Raw genomic sequence first — 12,038 nt, 5'->3', positions numbered from 1 at the left:
TGAATAAAAGATCATTATTTAATCTCCCACATTATATGAAAGGATCTTGATTGACCTTTAGAGACCTTTAGCAGTAGAATATGATTTATAAATGAGCTTTTACCTTTATACAAAGTATTTTGAAATTAATGTATGTCTTTATTAGGAAAACTGAGGCTGAAGATATAACCAATAAATAATGATACTTACAGTTATAAATTATTGCTATAAACAAATACATCTTTTTGTGAACAAATGTTAATAAAATGTTTGTTTTTGAGGAAATAGTAAAATCTAAAATCTGTGTCAGAAAATACTCACACAAGGATTCAAGGATCTCTAGTCTGATCTAATACCTTCTGATACAGTGAGGAAGGTAGTTTAAGGTGAACATAAAATCACCTATACTGCACTTTGCATGTGGACAAGGCAAGGGGAAAAGGTAAAAAGCTCTTGCCCCTTTTATATCCATAAAATGCCCTTTTCTGGAGACATCTTTGGATGTGTGATTGTTATTCATGGAAAATGTCAGTTTTCTTAAGTCCCCCCTATAACATGATAGGTGAGTGACAGAGAGTGGGCCATTATCTTGACAAGGTAGAGCTTAGATAGCAAAAAGTCAAGTTAAAAGGAAACCTAAAATAGGAGAACAAGAATATTTTTATTTTTATTTGATGTTACTCACACATACTGTGAATCTGAACTGTACAATTTTATTTTAATCATAAAGACTGTTCTTTCCTGGCTCACTTTTGCCAGATTATCCAAATGAATTTTGAGGAAAAGGCCAATCATTCAACTGCTGATTTAATGGTAATATATGAGGTTTTAATACTATGGACTTAATATTAAGGGGATTTTATTTCAATGTTTTGGCATTAAAAGCAGTCATTATAGCTGTTGAATATATTGTTTTTATTCCTCCCCAAGTAATCTTTTCTATAAAGTATGTTATCAATGTTAATTAAACAGGGACCATAAAAAGTCCTTAAGTCATTTTTAGAAAATGTCTTCAAAGTGGTTTTATAATTTCACTTAATATATGCTTGTAATCTGAAGAAAATACCATAGTTTCTGTAGAATATAACAGATGAATACAGAACAAATGATTCTATACATTCTGAGTTGAGGATACATCATAGTTAAAAGCATCTTGCAAACAAGAGTTTTAATAGGGAGTGTTATAGGAAACTACATTAGTAAGGTATAAGAGAAGGAGGATTGAGCAGAAGGCAAAGTTGGATGAGGTTGCAACAGAGATTTCAACTGATCCTATAAGTGGGCCTAGAACTCTTAGTGTTCTTCCTAGTTGCCCTCATTGAGGCAAGGGAGCCAAGTCTTTGTACTCTTTCAACATTCAACCACTGGTTATAGGTTACCTCCCACTGGTTGTAGGGTGGTGTTGTGGATGGGGCTGGATAACCTTACAGAAGACACCCTCCCAAGGGGAATTCCCAGAGAGGGAGCTAGCTGTATGTCACCAGCAGTTACACTCTTGGAAGGTGGGGAGATGAGAATCTCAGTCCAAAGTGGGATCTGGGAGGCACACCGTACCATCCACTGCAGTCCACTTATTGCTTAAAACAGGGAGTTCGTCCATCTGCACACAACTTGCCCATTCATCTGGTTGGTATCTTTCCCAGGGAAACTTACAAGAGAGAAGTTAGTGCGGCCCCATGATGCTGCTGGTAGTCTTGAGGCCATAACTTAGCACTTATCACCTCCCTCCTTTACTACCTATTCTGGACTCTCCTCCCCCTTGGCTAGCACCCCTGTTCATCTAAGTTACTAGCTTGGAGGAGTTACATAGGCCTCATCATTAAGAGCCTGAGCCCTGGTCGCAGTTTCCTCTTCAGACTACAGCTTGTGCACTTGTCCATTCTTTCTCATGATTAGAGAAAGGAATATTAAGAAATGCTCCTATGGATTATCAAGATGTGAAAAATATTTTCCCTGCTTGTGATGGTCAGGGTCAATTACTTAAAATGTAGTTAAATATTTCTTTTATTGCTGGTTTCTTAGCCCAAGAAGTACAACATTGTTGGAGAGCAGCAACAGTTTGCAATTTAATGGAATTTCATGCATGTTCTGGTGGAAATGTTTCCTTCTGAGAACCAGGACTTCTAGAGCACAGGAACTGGAAACACAAGAATAAAGAATCACAAATTTCTCAAGTGGGTCACTTGTAATTTATCACTTGTTTTCCAGACCAATGTATTCTAATTATTTTAATTTATACCCAGTCCTTACTGTGGGTATGTCATCTCCAAGACGGTATCTCTCAGGTTTCTCTCTAAAAGTTGTTCCACTGCTCTACTGGGCCAGTAGCTTCCAGATAGCTAGACAACAGTCTACGCAGGTCGTGTGGTCATGTGGTCATTGCCACTCTCCTGTTTAAAGTGGATCTCTAGGACCAAAAGGATGTTATGTGGGATAATGTGTTGATTGACCAAATATCCTCTGATAGTGGTGCTGGTTGAGGTGTTAAGGGCAATAAAGGCAAACCCATACTTGGATTGATTCCAGTCAAGATGAACTGCTGTTCTTTCCAGGGTAAATGGAATCCAATATAATTAACTTATTTCTAAGTTCTTGCTGTTGGTATGTTGGACATTTGGCAGTGACAGGAGCTAGTTCAGGATTATTAGAAGGAAACCCAGGCTTTTATGCTCATGTAAAGACTCCATACCTGCCACCATAGCTACTCCATTATTAGCACATTATGCTAGTTTTGAGTTAACCAAAGGCAGCCTCTGGTTCATGCCAGCTGGTCAGATCTTTGATCTATTTGTTGTGCCAGTTTCCATAGTGGATGCTTTCTGATGGCCACTGATATGCTATATAAGTATATTCACAATTTGTTCCCAGTCTTATTGCTTCATCCACGTATCTCTTCTCTAGAGCACCCTGTCCCCATGTTCTGATATTTCTCTGTCTGGGCCCCTATCAGTCAAGCCATTTTCCACAATGTTGTGTGTGTGTGTGTGTGTGTGTGTGTGTGTATATATATATACTGCATGAAGTTATGCTGATGGAGAGTATGTCTACTCATTGCTGAATTTTAGAATTGCCCCTGAGTTGTGCATCAGTAGTCAACTTTTAGCTGTCACTCCCATACCAAAATGGGTCAAAAACCAACCTTGAACTATTATTCCTTGTCCATCAGATAGCTGTGGCCATAGGTATGAGGTAATATAAAGGTACTATTGCAACAGTGGTGGGAGGCATGAATGTCTTGGCTATTTGTTTGTGGAGTTTACTCGTGCCCTTAGCCCTGGAATAGGTTTGTCCAATCTCAAATGTAGCAAGGATTGCAGCTGAAGTCACCTGACCCCGTGATTGGCTAGATAGGACAAATATCAGCCAACATTGGGAAGCTCTGGCAGCATAATCACTTGCTGTCCTATACTCAAGACCCTTTGGCCAACAGGGATTTTTCTCAAGAGGAATATGATATTCTGCTTCAGATTTCATGGCTTTGCTCTAGAAGTGTAGGGGCTATGTTGTAATTCTCCTAGCAGGGCTTGTCACAAATACCAGACATCATTTTTCCCACTAGGGATACTTCCTATATCATAGCACCCACCAGATTATGTGGCCTGAATGTTAAGACTGCTTGCACACTGACCAGACCTGCCACAGAGCCTGTTCCTTCTGTGGCTGTCACTCAAAAGCTGGCAACGATCCTTGTCAATCAGTAATTGCTGGACCAATATTCCTAAGTGATATTATTATCCCTAGAATCCAATAAAGCCTAGAAGACAGTATGCCTCCTTCTTAGCCTAAAAGATATGAGATCTAATAATTTGTTTATTACTTTGGGGTGTGAGATGTAATAACCAGTGGGCATTCCCAGAAAACTGAATCCTTAAAAGTATCACTAATATGTATCACTAATACATGTGACTAATATGTATCACTAATGTGCATCACTAATACATATCACTAATATGGTTGGCCCTTGAACTTTCATAAGATATTTTTTCCTCCCACCTTTTTTTTCAAATGTTAATTTCTTTTTGAGAGAGTGAGCGTGAGCAGGAGAGGAACAGAGAGAGGGTGACACAGAATCCAAAGCAGGCTCCAGGCTCTAAGCTGTCAGCACAGAGCCTGATGCCCCTCCCACCTTCTGAAGCACATATGTTTTAGAATGTATTCAACAAGCAAGCCACTTGCTCATTCATATAAGTTAGCATGAAGTTATTGCACCAGTCAAGTGGGCCAGTAGAATGTACTGAGGGAATGTGGATGGGACAGTTTGCTTTGGATTAAATTATTATAGAGCATGGGAAACAACACAGCCCTGATAGAAGAATGGAAATGCATTCTGCTTCCCTTGTAAATGTGAACTGCTCCTTTTTCCCTGAGAAGGATAGAACAATCTATTCATGAGATTAATGGCCACATATTATGTACCTGAGGACATATTTGTCTACTCTAAAAAATTGTTTTGATATATTCATAAAAATAAGCTAATTTCCTCTCAAATGAAGGGAAAAGATACTGAAAATGTCATCACATAAATTACATAGGCATGATCTCCACTGAATAGAATATCATCAAATATGGGAAATGCGGTCATGGAAAAGGGATGGGACTGATAACTTGTGAGCACAAGGTGTACAAGGAGATTTTTTTTTTCAATACAAGGAACAATTTTGTAGCTGAGTTGTATAGGATAAGATGAGTAGTTGGAAGGTAGATCATTCCCTGATACTACATTCCCTGGTCCCTTTTAACAAGGATTTGGAAACCTCTTTGAGCATGTAGTTGTGATGCAAGTTGCAGAATAATATTTTGGGTAAGTGACTTCCAAGGATACTGGCAACACTGAGGTTATCGAAATCTGATACATTCTCCACAGGATTATAATGTTCAGATATTAATTCATTTATATGTTCATTCACTAAAATACTGTGTATTGAGCATTCACAGTATGTTTGTGTTGGAGATATTTTCTTGGCTTTCTTTCCTTGGATGACTATGGTAGAAAAGTATCCACTATATGGGAAATGCATCATATTTTCAAGCATCAATAAAACTTTGTTAGTTGTTTTCAGTGTTCACATATAGACATGTTTGCATTCAGGCATACATACAAATTTAATATTTTAAATATATATTTCAGTTTCTTGACATGAGATAAAAGGATGGATATTTTATACAAAATGAAACTTTTTAAAGTTTAGATACTAGTGAAAAACTGGTTAATGCAATTAGTAGTGAAAAGAGCAGCAGATAAATCAATCCAGTCTTTGAGTTCTTGCTAACGTTATTCCCAGTGAAGTCCCACACAAAAGTTCTTAAAACCTTCACCAGCATATATCAGCATATATATGTATATATGCTCTGTTCAATATATTGTACACAGTTTTTTCTACTGAAGCTGCTTTTGAAGTTTTCATTAAAGAATTGGAAAACATTTATTTGAAAGCTCACCTTATAGAAAGAAGATATTTTTTTTAGTAAGGATGCAACCTAGGATTTTAAATTTAATTAATTTAATTTAAAATGTTTAAATTTAATTATATCTATATTACAAAAGGTTAAAGTCAATCAAGTAATTTTAGCAAAATAGTTAGGCTTTTGTTTTAGTGAGGTGAGCTCAGATGTTAGAATCAGAGAGACATCCATTCAATTCCAGATCTGTCATGTGTTAGCTGAGTGACTTTTTCTAACTTCCTTTACCTTCCTGTTTAGTTACCTTATCTTTAAAATGGAGATAAGGGGCGCCTGGGTGGCTCAGTCGGTTGAGCGTCCGACTTCGGCTCAGGTCATGATCTCCTGGTCTGTGAGTTCGAGCCCCGCGTCGGGCTCTGTGCTGACAGCTCAGAGCCTGGAGCCTGTTTCAGATTCTGTGTCTCCCTCTCTCTGACCCTCCCCCGTTCATGCTCTGTCTCTCTGTCTCAAAGATAAATAAACGTTAAAAAAAATAAAAAATAAATAAAATAAAATGGAGGTAATTCCAACTAAAAATAGAGATGAAACAAAGACTTTATAAATATTGAATTAGATAAAAAGTGTAAAATATGCTGAACAATGTGCCCGACACATAAGAAAGCATTTACCAAACACATAAGATAGTATAACTAATGCTACATTACTAGTCATATTAGGAATACACTAATTTTACTAAAAGTTTAATTTTTAACTACTTAGTGGTATATATACTTATTGTACTAAAAAGTTTTTTTATCTCAATCAAGATACCGTGAAGTTTAGCCTAAAGCAAATGTCACCAACAGATTTGATTTGAGAGGATCCTTTTCCTCTATCATGAAGAAGAGACTGACTATTGAATTATATGCAATTCCACTATGATTTACTATGAAAGAGAAACAGCATGACAAGGGATTAACTAACGAATGAGATCCTAGTATCTATACGCTTATTTTGATTCGATTCGATTCGATTCGATTCTTATTTTGATTCTATTTTGAGTCATTCTATATAAATGACTCTTTATATTTGGAACACTGTTAACATTTCAGAAAGCATCTTTATCTGTTTGGGTCCTCATAGTAGCTCTTGAAATAGGTACAATTTTCCAATTCCACAATTTTATAAGAAGACACTTGGGATGGTTAAAGGTCATTTTGGGATGGTGAGTAATGCAAGTATGATTTGAATACAGACTTTCCTTATCCTCTTTGCTCTTTTTACTACCACCAGGATATCTCTGAGAGGCTCTCAAAAGGAGATCTCAAAAGATATATTTACTTGTCTGGAGGTGAAACCACAGATTCCAACTAGTGTGTTTACAAATAATTTAGGGTACTAAAATTGTTGACAAAATTTGTAAGCGCATCAGATGTAATTAATCCCTCTTTTACTTTGAAGGGTCTCTTTTTTCTTTCTTTTTTTTTTTGGTAGATAGATTATAGAATAGAATTGAAAGTTTCAGACAGAATCACATAATAAACAGGGGAAAAGCAAAGAGTGTGTACTGAATAGAATTTGATAGTGATATACAGTGATCATTTGATAAAGGATATAAAAGAATTAAGATGAACTGCATGTAAATCTGCAATTGTCCCCAGTGTCTCTCTCCCTCACTCTCTCCTCACCAATGCTTTAATATATCTGTCCATGTGCAATAATAGTTCTTTTATTTAATAAAATGTTATGTTAATGTCATTAGGGAATATTAAATTTTTTGCTGCATTTTCATGCTCATTGAAATCGTGTGTGTGTGTGTGTGCGTGTGTGTGGTTAAATTAGATCCTCAAAATATTCCAGAGGATAAAGGGGCAGAAATTCATAAGATCTGAAATCTTGCAAGACTTGAATTTGTTTGGGTGATAAGAAATTGGTCCAACACAGGTTTCTGGAAGAGTAATTTCTCAATAAAACTTGCTGAACACATTAATAAGTACCCAATTCTCAACCTTCAAGTTGATCAGACAGGGTCAGAAGGCAAGATGGCTAACCCAGTGACTTTTAGTCTTTTTTAATGTTTCCATTTAAAAAGTTTGAGAGGCTTATGTGCAGTGAGTTTAAAATCACTGTGTCTTAGTTTCACAGTAAGGAAGAAAATAATTTAAGTTCTCATAAACTAGTGATGTTCAGAATCTTTTCATTTTCTGTTGATAATTGCTTTTGGAGATAAATGTGCTTGTATTGCACAAAATTAAATACATTCCTTGCTTTGGTCATTAAATGCTTAACATAATTATGCTAATTAAAACTTTATTATCAGATTTTCTGTAGAGATCACCCTTTCTTGTATCTCAACTGTTACTTTTGGCTGCACTTGATGCTGCTACCTTCCTACTTCCTATTGGGATAAGGAAATTTTGCAATTGCTAAATTGTGATGATTTCTTTGACTTCATCTTTTCTGACTTATCAGCTTCATTTGATGGATCTGATCGCTCCCTCCTCTTTGAGACAGTTTCTTCATCTGACTCTCGTGATTTTCCTCAAGCCACACTGACCACTAACTCTCTCAAGGTCTTTTGCTGGTTTATCTTCATCTCCCCAAGTCTTTATTGCTTGAGCACATTTGACTGTTATTTTATCTATTTACACTCACTCCCTTGATAATCTCATAACCTTTATGGCTTTAAATACTCTTAAGACCTTCTAGATTTATGATTTATATCCTCAACTTAGATTCCATACCCCTTTATCCCTGTCAATTCCAAAGTCTCACATCCAAACACTTATTCGATGTTTCTACATTTAACACTATGCCAAGTCAGTAAGTCCAAACAAACACCTGATCTTCTCCCTCAAGCCTGTTTCTCCTAAGGTCTTCCTAACTCAGTAAAAGACAAATCCAGTCCTACAAGAGCATGGACCAAAAACTTGGAGTATCTTGGGCTCTCTCTTTCACATCCCATATTAGTTCCAAAAACTACTCAGTGCAGTTTCATAGAGAGAACTTTTGAAGTTTAACTACTTACTTCATCTCCACTGCTAACACTTTGATAGACACCATCTCCTTTGGATGAACTTCACCACAAATATTTCACCACAAATATTTTAAAGACATAATATGTGTTAAACACTGTTCTTAAAAGGTGCAAGGTACAAAAAAGGTGCAAGGTCAAGTCTAAGCTAGAAATCTGTGATCTATATAAAATTATAATCACGCAAACTAAAATATATGTTATGTAAAATATAAAGGAATGGTTTATTATGTAATTTTACCTTCAGCATAACCTTCTTTTATACACTCAAAGAAAGAAAAAGAAAGTAAAGAAAGGGAAAAGAACAAAGAAGTTTTAAGGTTCTGAAACTGGACTAACATCTCCCCTAAAATCAGCTTTTTTGGTTAGCTTCTTTAATCTTCTCACAAAGGTAAGAGTGAAATAAAAGATACATATATATATATATATATATATATATATGTGTGTGTGTGTGTGTGTGTCTATCTAGGATATCTATCTATATCTATGTCTATCTTTCTGTCTATCTATCGAGAGAGGGAGGGAGGGAGGGAGGAGAGAGAATTAACATCTATGTCAGAAGAATTTTTAGGGAATATTATACAGTGATTAAGATCATAGAATCTGGAGCAAAATTGCCTGGGTTTAAATCCCTGCCGTAGCACTTACTAGAACTTATATTAGCAAGATGCTTATAATTTCCTTGCCTTAGTTTTCTAAGCTATTAAATGGAGATAGTAACAGAACCTATATAATAAGATTATTTATAAAAGTAAATGACTTATTACTAAGAAATGCTTACAGAAATGTCTGGCATGTTGTACGTGATCAATAAATGTTTGATAGCTAAATATACAGAGAAAGAAATATATATTCAAATCAAGGTATATTTTATTATTAAAAGAAAAAAAAACATTTTCATAGGTAAATTTTATTCCTGAGAGTTTAAATGCCGTAAAGTGAAGATCTTGCCTGAGAAACAACCTTCTTTTCTTTCAGCATTTGTCCCTTTTTAATTTGCACATTTAACTGCAAACACCTTTAACTCCCTTGTAGTGCTGAAAATTCCATAGGAATGTTCATCTTGGTATCCTTTGCCCAATAGCACTTGCATATATATAGAAATTGACCCAGGGTTTATGGTGAGTATTCTCAGCAAGGATAGAAACTGGGTATTAACATTTTGATACTGAGGTTGGCTTTTACTTCTTTTTATTGTGTAGTGGCACTATCTAATCTGGTTAGGCCTTTTTTAGGAGTTCTTTCCTCTATGCCTTTGAATATCAATAGTGGGTTAAAGATGGCCGCACACTTTTCATCACATCACTCACTGAGATGTCAATTTGATCTGCATACTGTCACTACACCCCCTCCAGAGAACCTGGGATGGTCCTGGGACTATTGCAAAAGTGAGGTGGTGCCAGTTCTCGGCCTTTAAGAGGACTTGGCAGTTTTTGTGTTCTCCCTCTTGGCACACAGATTCTTGGGATGTTCGTTTTTGGATCCCAGCCACCATGCTGTGAGAAGCTCAGGCTATGTAGAGGGGCCATGCAGAGGAGAACTGTTAAGCTCCAAGGACCGCCCCAGATGATCTTCTGGCTGACAGTGCCACATGCCACCCACCTGAGGGGGCCATCCTAGCCCAGGGAGATCTAACCCCCAGGACCCAGCAAATATCACTCAAAGCAGAACTACCTATGTGAGCTCACTCGAATGCACAGAATCGGGAGAGAGAATGAAATAGTTTTTTTAAGCCATCGAATTTTGGAGTAGAGCTATAACTAAAGCAATAGCCTTCTGCCTCTTTCCAATTTCTTCCAAGTGCCTTTATATTACATTTTCAACTAGACTCTAAATTATTCAAGGTCACAGATATTGCTCCATTTCTTCCTATGTGTCCCTGTAGCTGTTAACTCATTGCTAGGCACATGGGGCTCAGATTACCTGGCATTCCCAGTAGAATCAGAACAAAATGGAGAAACAAACAGGGGTAAAAAGTGGCCTTTGAATATAAGACAAATTTTAAAAACATAAGGATTTTGACGAAACCAACATTAGTAACTAATGTAAAGTGTATGGCTCTCTCTATATACATATTACTCTGGATTACCTGAACAAAGGCATTAACTGTTATTTTGTGTGTGTGTGTGTGTGTGTGTGTGTGTGTGTTGTTTGTAAACTGAACCTAAAAGATCAATTTTAGTTAGAAGCATTGTCCTCTGTTGGAAATTTGTATGTGGAATTGTAAAAGAAGACCAGCTTGAAGGGAAATTATAATGTTTCAAATAAATAAATAATAAATAAATGGAAGAAAAAGCAACAGTGATTGTTTGGAGCTACACAGTACAAGGAGTGAACATAATAATTTTCTCCTTCTAGTTTTTGCCATGTATTCTGTATGTACTTGATGTGGGAAGTTATTATACCCATTCACGGAAACTAACAATATTCTGGGAGTGTGTACAGTTTGCAAGACCATTTGCTAGTGCAACAAAAATAAAGCACATTTTAAGTCAGAATCTGGGATTTAGCAAACAGAATGACAGTATGTCTATTTGTGATCCAGGGCTTCTTTTTTTTTTTTTTTTTTTTTTTTTTTTTTTTTTTTTAAGGTATGAAGAAAACATTATTTAAAATGTGAAGGATTTTTTTTTTAGTTTATATTTAGTTTATATTTAGTTTATATTTTAGTTTACTTTTGAGTACTTTTATTTCATAATTGTTAATAACTTTAACTTTAATTGCTAATTGTTAAATAAGGCAGAAAATATCCAATATACTTAACTAAATCTCCAAAAATCTTTCCTTGAAGACCAAGCACTCCAGTAAAATCTCTCCAGGCTACATGGCTTCTCAGAATTCATATTAATATGCTTCAGAACTCCACTTGCTAGGAGAGAAAAAGGTTAGAAAATAATGCAGAATACAAAAGCCTGTGTGTGTGTGTGTGTGTGTGTGTGTGTGCGCGCGCGCGCACGCGCGCATGTAAGGGTGGTGAAGAATTAAGCCCCTTGCTCTCTGGATTCTTGCATTTGTGTAAAACTGAAGGGTAATTGGTCTTTACATAAAGGACATATTTAAAACCACTTATTAAATGTGTTTATGTACTCTTTTGAAATGCAAGTGATTCACAAAGACAAATATTGCAGTACAAAGCTTTATTCATGCAGTCATACTGCCAACATATATTGTTCAAATACATTTTAAAATTATGTGAGGAGTTGAAGGCATAACTCTTCACCCTCACATCAGTGTCCTTCTCAAGTGAGAAAGGGATAGAGAGAGTGGAAGTGGGAGGCAGTGGGAGGGGGTGGAGAAAAGAGAGGTAGCGCTCGAGAGAGATGAAGAAGAGAGGAAGGAAAGAAGAGAGAAAATACCAAAAAGCCGTTTTAGGGCCCACAGTCTCATCCATCCCAAGTATGTGGGCATCACATCTAGCTGGTAACAAAGAGCTGGCCATGGCGCTTCTTTTTGGTTCGAGACAAGGCTGATACAGGGGGCACTACATGCATGCATGTCGCCTCAGCTAAGCCCCCATTCCTTCAGGAGTTACGAGCTCTGGACCCCAAGAGTGGCAGGTGCACGTTGCTAGGCACGCAGGTGTCTTGTAGAGGCTGCCCAGGTTAGTCGTGCGCGCTCAGGGGCGTTGGTGCATCTATACGTTGGG

The sequence above is a fragment of the Prionailurus viverrinus genome, chromosome B1 (assembly GCF_022837055.1).
Source record: "Prionailurus viverrinus isolate Anna chromosome B1, UM_Priviv_1.0, whole genome shotgun sequence".
Classification (NCBI taxonomy): Eukaryota; Metazoa; Chordata; class Mammalia; order Carnivora; family Felidae; genus Prionailurus; species Prionailurus viverrinus.
The sequence above is the reverse complement of the archived record's forward strand: the minus strand, read 5'-3'. Positions refer to the sequence as shown.